The sequence below is a fragment of the Nelumbo lutea genome, chromosome 5 (assembly GCF_056320005.1).
Source record: "Nelumbo lutea isolate HS-2025 chromosome 5, American lotus-T2T, whole genome shotgun sequence".
NCBI lineage: Eukaryota > Viridiplantae > Streptophyta > Magnoliopsida > Proteales > Nelumbonaceae > Nelumbo > Nelumbo lutea.
In genome coordinates this window covers 28,833,168-28,847,067 of record NC_142688.1, presented here as the reverse complement: position 1 = coordinate 28,847,067, position 13,900 = coordinate 28,833,168, and the positions used below count along the sequence as shown (strand labels likewise).

The 13,900-nt window shown below is 37.0% G+C and overlaps 1 pseudogene; it reads right to left on the bottom strand.

The window, feature by feature from the left end:
• Nucleotides 1–2,853: 2,853 nt before the first annotated feature.
• On the bottom strand, nt 2,854–12,715 carry LOC148851308 (aldose reductase-like; annotated as a pseudogene).
• Between the last annotated feature and the right edge of the window lie 1,185 nt (nt 12,716–13,900).

Sequence of the window (13,900 nt, the reverse complement as noted above, 5' to 3'; positions counted from 1 at the left end):
GTGGCCCGTAGGCTTTTGGGAGCGACTCGTAGTCTACTCTTTTTTGACTTTTGCCCGTGCCGGAGAGGCGACCAGGTCTTAAGCAGTAATGTGGCCCGTAGGCTTTTGGGAGCGACTTGTAGTCTACTCTTTTTTTGACTTTTGCCCGTGTCGGAGAGGCGACCGGGTCTTAAGTAGTAATGTAGCCCGTAGGCTTTTGGGAGTGACTCGTTGTCTACTCTTTTTTTACTTTTGCCCATGCCGGAGAGGCGACCGAGTCTTAAGCAGTAATGTGGCTCGTAGGCTTTTGGGAGCGACTCGTAGTCTACTCTTTTTTTACTTTTGCCCGTGCCGGAGAGGCGACCGGGTCTTAAGTAGTAATGTGGCCCGTAGGCTTTTGGGAGCGACTCGTAGTCTACTCTCTTTTTTGACTTTTGCCCGTGCCGGAGAGGCAACCGGGTCTTAAGTAGTGAGGTGGCCCGTAGGCTTGGCCTGCATCAGCTTCGTAATGCCGGTCACCCACTTCTACAAGAAGCTACTAGGGGCTCGACCTTCGGAGGCAACACCACTAACTTTAGGTTGCCAACTCACACGGGAACCTTGGAAGGCTCGACCAGTAAGGGCGCCTATGTAGTCAGTTGGCCGCCAACTCCCGTGGAAGCCACGAAGAGCTCATCTTTGTAGGGGGGACCTTGCGGAGAGGACTGATGTGGCATTATCTGAATTGAAAGTAAGGTTGGTAGAGCTACTTAGTCTGTTAGCTCCCTGCATAGTCTCTGAGTTCATAAAAAATGTAAACTATAAAGCGATAGCTTCAATTTCTAAAAAGTGAGGACTTAGTTTTGGCAAGATGAGAACTTAGCTTTGGTAGGATGAGAACTTAGCTTTTTGTAGCTGGTTCCCACAGACGACGCCAATTGATGTAACCATTTTCGGCCACGTACCAATGTTTTGTGATGTAAATTTTTTTGGCAATGTACCTCGTTATTCGACTCGGTGGTGGCGTGCCTTAGTGACGAGCTACTTGGTGGCGAACTCCCTGGGGGAGAACTGTTTGGTGGCGAACTGCCTTTGTGGCGAACTGCTTGGTGGCGAACTGCCTAGGGGCGAACTGCCTTGGTGGTGAACTGCCTGGTGGCGAACTGCCTGGGGGCGAACTGCCTGGGTGGCAAACTGCCTGGGGCGAACTGCCTTGGTGGCGAACTGCCTGGGGGTGAACTGCCTTGGTGGCGAACTGCTTGGTGGCGAACTCCCTGGTGGCGAACTACCTGGAGGCGAACTGCCTTGGTGGCGAACTGCTTGGTGGCGAACTCCCTGGTGGCGAACTGCCTGGGGACGAACTGCCTGGCGAACTCCCTACTAGGCGGTCGATGCCTTAGAGAATGTTGGAGCTCCCTGGTGCGACGCAATCCGACTACCCTCAGCATGAGGTGGTCTTCTTTCCTTTGTCTGCTGTGGGAGATGAGGGACCTGCGAGAACTTCATCTTTTCCTCCTCTTTGTAGGTGGCGGGAGCTGAGAGACCTACAAGAACTCCATCTTTTCCTCCTCTTTGTAGGTGGCGGGAGCTAAGGGACCTCCGAGAACTCCATTTTTTCCTCCTCCTTGTAGGTGGCGGGAGCTGAGGGACCTCCGAGAACTCCATCTCTTCCTCCTCCTTGTAGGTGGAGGGAGCTGAGGGACCTCCGAGAACTCCATCTCTTCCTCCTCCTTGTAGGTGGGGGGAGCTGAGGGGCTTCCAAGAACTGCATCTTTTCCTCCTCTTCGTAAGCGGCGGGAGCTGTAGGACCTGCAAGAACTGAATCAAAGGTCCCGGGGGTAGTTTCCCGGTGGGGGCTCTCCGATGCTTAAGTTAGCACTCTTATTGTAGAGAGCTTTAAAGATAATATGAGAGAGCTAGAGAGCAGGGTTACTTCCCTCTCTTTTTCCTCTTCCTCCCCTTTGGGGGGTGAGGTCTTTATATATCGGAGTCCTCGCAGGTTAGGTGGGTGAAAAGCCTCCAAACGGTAAGACTCGTCGCATCCTGTCAGAACCGAGGTACGGTGGTGAACTCCTCGAGGTCGTCAGGCTGGCGCTTGTGTCAGGCAGCCAGGTCGGTGCCTGGGCCAGGTTTTCAGAGGGGTGCCTGCGTCAATCGACGGGTCAGTGTCTAGGCCAGGTCGTCAGGTCGGCGCCTATGTCAGTCGGCGGGTCAGTACCTAGATCAGGTCGTCAAGCTGGCGCCTGTGTCAGTCGGCGGGTCAGTGTCTAGATCAGGTCGTCAAGCTGGCGCCTTGGCCGGATCATGCGCTAGGCTGGTCCAGGTCGGCCAGGTCGCGCATGCTGCGCGCTAGGCCGCGTGTGCCGCGCGCAGGTGCGCGTCAGGCCGTGCGCAGGTCACGTCAGGCCGGCCAGACTGGTGCCCGAGTGGGTCACCAACTTCATAAGTTTGTTGGCTGGGTGTTTTCCTAGTTGTCACGAGGTGCCACGTGTCACAATTTTACTGGAGGGCCAAATCTACCCTCATAAGGGTGAACCCAAAAAAGATGTATGTAACAATCTCGGCCTTGTATTATTAGCTGTATATGATGATGGACAATCCACTACATACCTGAATTGAAATATTGATGTCAATTCCAGTAACAAGTTGTAGAAGCAGTTCAGTTGCATCGGAGCTACGCTCAACATTAATAATGATGTTAACTGTTACAGTGTGCGGTGTGCCTCAAGATCGATAGCTGAAGGCAATCTCCGTTACCTCCACATGCTTTTTAGAATCAATACATCTCTCCGCAACAAGAGATTGCCTATTATAACTAAAGTGGGACTTCTCAATAAAACAGAGAAGCTTACCTAGTATACAGGAATGGTTTCTCATTAAAATGGAAGAGGGACTTCAGTTGCATATGGTAGCGATACTGAAATTCTTTTTACCTCCGGTATAAGGTATTCGGTCCATTTCAACCTCATCCTCCTGGAGGTAGATGCAGGAATCAAGCAATTATCATATACCAAGTAAAGAGTTCACTATGTGTGTCAGTTGACATCCAAATCCTAGTGTTAAAACATAGACCTTCTTCTTCTTCCACTCTAACTTTGCTAACGTTCAACAGAGAAGTCAAGAAGTCTGGTTTATTTATGGTTGAACCTGAACTAACGTAGTCATTGGTTCAACAAAGAAGTCATGAAGTTCGGATTATCCATTGGTTTCTCATTTGCATACGAGTTTTTTAAAAAATAGCAAAGCAAAGGACTGCTTCTTGATCCCATTGTCTCGGTACAACTCAACTGAACTAAGCCTTGTCCCAACTATATGGGGTCAGCTACTTCCTAAGCATCATATCAATTAAAGTTGGAAGAAAACAATCCTGAGTTTCTTACTATCTATTTACTTTCAGCTTGGATCATTTGATCTTGTGGGTACAGTTGTTCACTAGATAGATCAATAACCATTCCAGAGCACTTTCTACAATGGTACCATTGAAGTTGTTGAGGCTGGTGGATATCTCAGTGTTGAGTCTGTTTTCCTTGTAACCCTTCGTTGTGGATATATGGTTGAATTCAGCAGCTTTCCAATGTAATTTGAAAATGAGAGCAAGCTTTCTTTTATTAATCAAGGTTTTATACAGATCCTATGAACATATCTTGGAATTGGTATATGGTTTTCCAACTATAGCTCCCTCTATCTAGTATTTATTGATGTGTGCTATCTGGGTATATGTTGTTGTCCTTGACCCTTGTGAGAACTGAGAAGTCTGAACCAGAACAGGCATACACGTTAAACTGATACAGTAATGGGGGACCTAGGCCATGGAAATGTTAGTTGTTCGTTGTTGCTCTCTTCTGTTCTGCTGTTCTTGTTATTTTTATGCTAGCAAATGCAATTGTTCTAAATACTCTATTATTGAAAGGAAAGATGATAATTAATCTAACTTCTTACATTTTTATTTCCATTACCCAGAAAACTAAGAGAGAATCCAAGGTTGAAGTGGGGACTGGAACAACTGATGCTTCAATGGATGAATGGTTTCTCAAGGATCATGATCTTCATTTCTCCATTATATCTTCTCTCTTTTTCCTTCCTTTCTGGAATCGTTTGTAAACCTCCCTTTCTGGTCAGGGAACTGCATATGCTCAATCGCTGTCCAAGTCAAAGAAGAAATAGAATGTCTAATCACTCAGACTAGGTATTGTGGCGTGTATGAGGGTCCACACATTGAGTAGTTTTTCAGAGAAATTAAAGAACAGAAAGAGCCTGCCTCAGCTGCATGACATTTGTAGCATGTGGAAGAAGTTTGTATGTTTTATTGCGGTTAGTACTGTTTAAAATTCAGCCTCTGACGCAGAAACTACACTGAGAGGAAGAGGCAAGAAGGAAAAAACAATTTTGTTCAACCCATTTGGACGATAGTACACATTTTCTGATTGATGATGCTAGAGCTGGTTCGTGCAGCTTGTTTCCTCAAAGGTAACGGAAATGACGTCGCACGGAAACAAACTTGGAGTCATACTTGGTACCATTTTTATGATCTGTTTCCCCTCTTGGTAGGATATGTGCTGATGTGCACTTAGGACGCCTGGACCCTGGATAATGAACGACGACAGAGAACAGTATATTCTCTTAATCAGGGATCTAAACATAAGAAGGGGGTCCTAGTATAGTAATAATTTTCCTTCACGCAAAAACCCCCTTTAGGGATAAGTTGACTTCACTCCACTTCCGAATTACAACTTAGGTTCAGTTTGGGAGTGCTTATTTGTAAAATAAATGCTTATTCTAATAAGTGCTCATGGGTGTTTGGTGAAAAAGCACATATTTCAAACTGAGGAGGGGCAGTATGAGTCCGGATCTGCTTCTCAATGAATGCTCCTCACACTGACCTCATGGCATGGGAACTGTTCCCAATAAATGGTGGGATGTAGCTGTGGGGTCGGGATGAGGATTCCTCTGTGAGGAGTATATCCCAATTCGGGGGGTATATGCATTTTTAAAATGATGTGGCCGACCAAGATAGTTCAGGAAGGAAATAAGCTGATAAGAACTTGTTGAATAAGCATTAAAAATAAGCCCAAAAATTAGGCTTCTGCATTAAGCACTTATTTTGGTTTATTTTCCAAATGCAAATAAGCACTTATCCGGCTGAAAATACGTATTTATTCGATTAAATACTTATTTTAAACATTCCCAAACTTAGCTTTAAAAGAATGTCAGATCTGGAAATACATGCCCAATGAGGTGATGTAGCATTCTTGTATTGATGATATGCGACATTGGTTCAGGCTGATTTTGCACCTTAATAATAAAAAATTCACAAGAATTTTCCATTCATACACACAAAGGTAAATAAAAAGTTTTAGTACCATCTGTCTATACTACTCGGGGTTGTTCATTGTTTGGTTCAAGCCTCAAAACTGAATTGAACCAACCCAAATTTGCGGTTTAGTTCAGTCTGCACCTGAAAACGGTTTGATTCGGTTTCATATTTTGCTAAATTACAGTTTGCGGTTTTCGTTTGGTTTTTGAGACTTATAAATCGAATTAAACCGTAAACTGTAAACCATAAACCGAAATTTTATATTTATATTTATACATAATATAAATCTTTAAATATACATAGAGGTGTAAAGTGGGCCCGTGGGTCGAGCCTTGGGCTAGGTTGGGCCGTGCATCGGGCCAAAGATATTTATTTAAAAAATTGACAAAAAATTTTAATTTTATATGCATTTTATGTATAAAATTGCTTATATATGCAATAATTAATAAATTAGTATAATAAAATTAAAAAAAAATATTTTATTAATATATTATATACTATATATTATTATATAAATATAATTTATATAATATTATATAACTTCATATAAAATATATATGGGCCGTGCCGGCCCATGGACCTAAAACCTCAGGCCTAGCATGGCTTGCATGGTCGTGCCGAGCCTAGCACGGCCTGCGGACCGTCATGCCGGGCCACGGGCGACACAACCTGATTTGCACCTCTAAATATACAATATAATTATAAAAATAAATTATGTATAAATATTATATATAAAATAATATGATATATCTAAATTGAATGTATAAAATTATAAATATATAATAAGCTCTTTTTTTAGGGGTGCTATTTGGGCTTTCTAATTGGGTTAAGCCCAATAAAATAAAAAAATGGTCCAAAGTTCCCAAAACTGTTATAAACGGCACCAAACCAAACCATGAACACCCCTAATACTACTATTAAAAGTGTGAATGAGAGCATATAAACATTGTTTGACTAAAATATCCTTTTTTTTAATTTGGTCACTCTCTAATTGTGATGATAGAAATGTAATTTGAATAACCACTTTTCTCCTCATTCAAATCTCTCCCATTAACTTAAAAGTATTAACTCTCATTAACATTCATTATCTTATTCTTGCCTACAATACCCCTATTTTTGGATTTGGTCCCTTTCCAATTATGAGGGCACAAAATGTAAATTGAATTACTTCATTCCTCCTCATTCAATTCCCTCTCATTAAGTCTTATATTTAGTGTGCTTACTCTCATTCTTTAATATAATCCTATATTAGAAACTATATTAAAGACAAAATAAATATGACAAAGAAAAATTATTTTTGTTGACATTAAAAATAAAATACAAATTTTAAACTAACTCAGAATTGGAGTTTGTTTTCCTCTTTAGTGGTGAGCTAACAATTCAACCTATTGGGGCAAATTTGACATCCCATTTGTAATCATAATTAAATGATCATAAAAATAAAAAGAAAAAAAGAAAACACAAACATGTATAAAAAATATCGAAAACATTTGGACACATCTCTAATATTGTATATTTCATCATACTAAACAAAAATAAGTCTAACAAATAAGAACAATTTTTATAGACATAGAAATATAAAAAAAATGTAAAAAAAATGAAAACATATTATTTACTATCATCATAAAAAATTGCTGCATGCAAAGCACATCACACTTACTACTATCTTTCATTTTTTTTTGGATTTTTTCTCATTTTAAGATTGAACAAAATAACTCAACTGGCCAAAAAAGTTTAAGAGTTTTATCTCCTATCATTCTTTCTCTCTCTCTCTCTCTCTCTCTCTCTCACACACACACACACACACACACACATTAACTCCTCTAATTATCTCTTCTCATTAATTATGCCATTAGCTCTCTCCTTCAATAACTCATGCCATTAATTCTTTCCCCCCTTCATTACTCATTAAATTGCCTAAAATTCATTAAATTTATCTATATCTATGTCTATTTCAATTTAAATATAATTTTATATACCATTAGATATATTTATACTAAATTATAATTATTAATAAAAAATAATTATATTGAAATGAAGATTTTCAATGATATATTATTAAGCAAAATAATCTACTTCATTTTGAAAGAATTAATATTTAAGTTGATTAATTAAGTAATTTATATTTCAGAATAAATATTATTTAATTCACTCAACAAATAAAACCATTGTTTTAAAAATCGACTTGGAGGCTGAATAATTTTTGCCTCTAGGTCACGGGTCAATAGTTTAACTATCTGGGTTAGACAAATTAAACGATGACAAATCATCCATCTATATATGTATAATATGATATAATATAATTACATTTTTTTGTGTGTATATATTACTTTAGGTTCAACTTATACCTTTTATTTTAGTTTTTTTTTTATAAATAAAAGAGCCAAAAATTGAAAATTGATACCACAAAATGAGTTTTTTTATATAGTGGGGTTGCAGAGATCATGAAAAGTTGCTCAAAATAATTAAAAAAGAAAGATCACCCAAATCAGAACAACTAAGCACAATGTTAAGTCCTCTAGAAGTTTTCAATACATTGTATATTGTAACCAATGACCCAATGACTAGATCAAAAGGGTTAATGGTTCAAACGCTTACGTTGAACAAGTTTTGAACAAATCAATGGTTTTTGACAAAATAATAGGTTTTAGAAAACCTAGAATTAGAATGGTTCAACCGCTTATGTTGAACAAATTTTGACCAAATCAACGGATTTGACAAAATAGTAGGTTTTAGAAAACCCATAATTAGAAATAGGGTCAACCGATGGTTCGAATGGTTTAATAGTTTGAGTCAATGACGAGTTGAAAACATTGAATCAAACATCAAAAAACTTATAATCCATTTATATTCCATTTTAAATAATAAAAATCATTTAACCATAGTAAAAATAATTTATTAAATTATTTAAATAAGATAAAATAATTATTAATTATTATTATTGGTAAAAATATTTTTATGAATATAACAAAACAAATAAATTAATAAAAAGTAATAAGATAGATTAAAAATAATATCCATTTAAAAGTACTATAAAACTAATACAAAATTATTTAGCAATTACTAGTTTCATAATTATTTTTTACTAACAAACTTAAATTCCATTAAAAAATAAAAAATTGATATAATTAATTAAATTTAATAAGGATTAATAAAAATAAAAATTAATACACATTTATTAACCTTAAATATAGTTTAATGAATTTAAAATAAACTTAAATTCTATTTAAAAATAGGGAAAATTATAACAACCTCCTTGGGTTTTCTAACAATCATATGAACTTATGTATATATGTTTTGACCTTAACAAAAACCTCCCATATTGTTTTGAAAAAAAAGGTGCAGATATTCCATTAGCATTCAAAATAGAAAATGTTGATGTAATACTTTAATTTTCTTTAAATACCAAATTTATCCTTACCTAATTTTATTTAGAAATAATTACAAACTAAAAATATATTTTGATAAAAATGTTTTTACCTAAAAAAACAAAAAATAGTTACAAGCCATAAATTTTTAAAAATTAATAAAAAAAATAGCATTAAGATACAAAAAATAATATAGATTTATCTAGAGCATAAAAAATTAGCCACTCTTACTAATTGCAACTTGAGACATGACAATGTCATAAGCTTGATTTAGGACTGAATATGATCTTTCTAACCTAGGCCTAGTCTTAGCTGAAAATTGACATATCCGCTTTGGGGTTTTCGGTTTGGGCTAGGGTCTGGGCTGGGCTCAGGATGTCAATCAAGCTCACGTGGGCCTGCGTATTAAAAACTAAAAAGGTTGCTTGAGTCTATTTAATATCAATAATTTAATTTTTTTTTAATAAGAAATTTGTGTATTTAGATTTGGTCCTTCTGAAAAATAGGAATGGGTTATCCTCCGTTGTGTAGCCCCATGGGGCGATGGAAAACCCAAATAAGTTGGAGTCAGTCTAGGCTCAGATTGGGTTTGCTTTCGACCCCAGTATTTTCAGTGACAAATGACCACAAAGCACAGACTATTGGTAGAAACAAAATTCTTTACAAATAAGATTGTTTAATCTTAGGGTTAATTATTTATATATATTTTATGCATTTGAGAAACAATTTATACATGCCCTGAACTTTTAAAAACAACTTATACATACCTATCTAACGAATTAAATGTAAAAAGTCAAAAAGATAAATGTATTACCGATTTTCCCTTCATTAAATTTTCAAATTATACCATTTTGCTAATCGGTGGTAGCGCTGCAGAATGGTTCATCATTCACCTCTACTATAGCGCTACTGCAGTAGAGCGCTACTCCTGGAGCCCATCCCACATATCAGCCGCACTCCTATATGGGTCTATCGCTTTATAGTTTGTACTTCACAAACATATCCTCTTCTGATTAGGAAGATTGCATAGCGCCTTGAAGTCTTGTACTGTGATTTTCCATTCACATGTTAGACAGTGTATACCCTTAGCTCTAATCAGAATGATGTACATTATCACATTTATTGTAAATGAATAAAGTACATTTTTTATTCATATTATTATGATGTGTTTCTGTGTAATACCCTTAAACTGGACATATATTAGACTTGTGTTAGTTAAGAATCTTCACAGTCGTCGGATAGATCTGGAGAGATTTATCCTACCAACGCATAACTGATGTGTCACCAAATTGGTTGGGATAGTTTGTCTCAGCTGCCAGGGTGAGACTTGAAGTACATGCAGTGTGGGTTTTCTTGAAACTCTGAACCGAACCAGAATTCCAATATTACCCTGGACTTTGGAGATTGAAGGGCAAAACTACAATATTACACTTGACCCCTAGACTCGATTATGATACTGCACTAGGTGTCGGATTGGGCCGTATTTGATATGCCAATCAGTGAGATCCTTAGAGGGGGTCAAAACCTAGGTATGTTGGGACAGTCCGAGAATTCATCTGAGTGGGTGATTATAGTGATAGGATCAACCCCTTTATCAGACAAAGTGAATGATCGGGGATGCACTCTCTCTGATGGAAACCAAAACTGTCGGCTAATATATATATATATATATATATATATATATATATATATATATATATATATATATATATATATATATATATATATATTATGGTTTCAAAATGTTTGTAAAATGTTTTAATTCCCAGAATCCATGTGAGTAGAGAGTGAAACATTGTTCCTTGCAGCCGAGGGAGAAGTCATCTCTTGTCGGGCAGTGTTTGATCATTATGGGCTGAGAGGTTAAGTGTAAGGCCATTGAGGGTAATACCTGATGGCTAATCTTGCATCTGCCCACAGTCCATGGGTTTTTATAAGGTGGCTTGACCCAGGGACTACTTAGTGTAAGTGTTGGGCTCATTAAGAGCCCATGGTGATGGGCTCAGGGGTTCACTGTTTCCTACAATGAATTCGGCCAAGCCTTGTAGCAGAGGCTGTGCTGAACCCATGTGGCTGATGTGTAGATCAATGTTTGGGTTCCACGCCATACAAGGATACCCAACTAGGCAACAATTTGGAGGTTGAATGAGCACATGGACTTGATGGGCCTAAAGCCCAAATCGAACTGGTTTAATTTGATTAATTAAAGATGAGCAGTTATGGGATTTAGATCAGCAGATAAGATTGGGAGTTATCCCTATCTACTCAAAGAGTCCAGATCCAAATAATGATTTGGATTAGGAAATTTCTAATAAGGTTATGATGGTTGATCTTTATCTGTAGATAAGATAAGGTTTTATCATTATCTCTTAAAGAGAGTCCAGATTCAAATACAGATTTGGATTAAGAAACTCCTAATGGGATTAAGAGGATCTCTCTTTAAAACTATAAATAGAGGAGGAGGGCGAACCCTACTTCACACAAGTTGATTACAGATTCAAGAGAGAAGACAGCTCCAGTAAGACTGACTCCATCTTCTGCTCTTGTCTCCTTCTATTGCTGCCGCCATTGCCAGTTTGTTCTCCACCAGTAAAAGTGATCAAGAAGTGTTATTGAATTCAGTTTTGGGTGAAAAGTTGATCTGAAGTCGTGCTCTCACACCTTCTATCGAATTCTTGTTGAAGAACCACCTGCTGATTCTGCTCCACCCTACGTTGTATCATCTTCAGTGGGAGCAGTCTTTGGCGTTTTCCTTGGGTGTGAACACCTTCGTTGGAAGTTACTATTACTCCGTATCAGGTACATCATTCTCCTATCTTTTGGTTTCAGATCTGGTCTGTTTTAGGTTCAAGATTGATTTTTGAAAATACAGTTTTCTAAAACAGGGAATGTGATTCCCACATGGGAGAGAGAAATTTTAAAATTTCGCATTACCTTCCTGCAGAGTTCGGCTATCCATATGATAGATCTCTTATCCATAAAGATCTTGATCCTTTTGTGTTTGATGGATTTAAGAATGACGCTGATCCCTCTCTCCAGCCAGGGCCCATTTAACCAATATCTAGCCCAGCGTCTTGTTCAGTTTCTTTTCTATTCTATCGACTGTTGGGTAATGGATGAGGTCTCTCTCCCCTTCAGACGATCCCAACGGAGAATAAGCAGTTACATGGATGCCATTCTTCCAACATCTTTATCATTCTTCCGTCCAGTATGCATCTCGATCGATCTGACACACACTAATGGCATGGTTGGAGCAAATTAATTTAAGTAACTTTTCGAGCTTTGTAATTTCTCAATTACAAACACCAATGTCCCTGCAGACAAAATTTAATTATCTTTCACAAGCTTCTCCATCTCTCTCCAAATTCCTTCCAGGTCAAACTCCAAGACATCCCCGGCCATCCCTTTGAGGCTTCTTTGCTCCATCTTTAAGCCGAAATGGCTAGTGGTCAAAGAGAGATCAAGATAGTCCAGCTGTAGTTCCTGAAGGGTGTTCATAAACGCAGTCCTTAATTACCTACCCTAGCCCTCTGGTGACAAGTCACTGCACCATAGCTTTGATTTGATGAAGAGATCTTTTATTTCCCACCTCTTCTTCAACTCCACATCCACATGTCTGTAACCAGACTTCCAGCAAGTACCCAAACCCACTGCTAGCACTGTGGTATGGTCAATGTAACCTGGGCCATTTCCTTTCAGATTTCAGTTTGCTGCTTTGTTCAACTTCTGTATATGCTTTCTTTAATTTAGGGTAATGCGATGGATACTGGCTGGAGGGGCGTTTCCTCTCGGCAAGCCATGGTTTTGAATGTTTTTTGTCCACTATTTTGAATGTTTAAGGGCAAAAGTGGTATTATAAAAACTTTTAAAGTGAACTGCTACTGGTTCTAAACAGTGCAACGATAGAGGTCCTCTCTGTGTTAGATGGGACCGGTTAAGAAGTATATATATATATAGGTAATTAACCTTTTTTTTATTGGTGTTACACAAGGATTGAAGTATATGGATTGGTATTGGGTAAGGTATCGGACAAGTTGGATTTGGATACGAATAAGGACACACTTTTGAAACGCATGGATACGAACCAAAGATATAGAAATACTTTGATGCATTAGAGAAATGCATACAAATCACATAAATACATTAATAATAATGAATCAAAAGCTGAATTATCTATAAATGCATACTTCAATAGGTTATATGAAGATAAACATTACAATAAACAATACCCGAACTCTAGAACATTCAAACATCATACAATAATTATCACTCTTTCAATTTTTATAATTATAATTATAATTTTTTATTAATTATAAAATAAAACATATAAATCATTTAAGGTAGATAAAATAATATATTTCTAATTTTCAGTTTTTATTATTTTTTTGGGGAAATTAAATCTTAAATTATTTCATTTCAGTTTTTATAATTATAACTTTATGTTTTTCCATTAATTTTATTAATATTTTTTATTTAGTATTTTTATTAATAAATCTATTTTTTTTTCAAATAATAACTATGATTTCATTTTGAACATTTAATTATGTGTAAAATAAAATATATAAATCATTTAAGGTAGATGAAATATATTATTTTTATAATTTTTTGTTTTTATCAATTTTTTGGAAAAATTAAATCCTAAATTATTTATTTTGATTTTTATAATTATATTTTTTTAACTTTTATTAAAGATGAAAAACAATACAAAAGTACTCAATATACAGTTTTGTCAAACTAGACATGGATACATCTTTGTATCGATGCATAACGGGTTGTATCCATCGATATGACACCATACAACCCAATACGGAGGTGTAGCATGCCAATACGCACAACTCATGGGATACGTATCATGTATCCATGGCCATGGATACGCGATACAATATGCCCCATATTGGGAGTATCTGTATCGATACTTTAATCCTTAGTGTTAGGGCTATCAAAGAACTCCAAAAATCCAAAATCCAATTTGACATTAGACAATATTCAAAGTATCGATACACCCCTGTGTATCGGAAAAGGTGCATCAATACTAAAAAACATGCATTTTGTGCTTTTTTTTTAGTTTTTTTTCAAAAATTGATTTAAAGTGACATTTTTAAGTATATTTTTATCAAAAGGGGTTTATGCAACGTCTATAAATAGCTGAATTGGGACCCCAACGATAAGATACGAATACGCCCAATATGGGGTGTATCATATTGAAATTTTGAATCATGACATCAGAACCAATTATTATTGATTTGGATTTGACCCCATT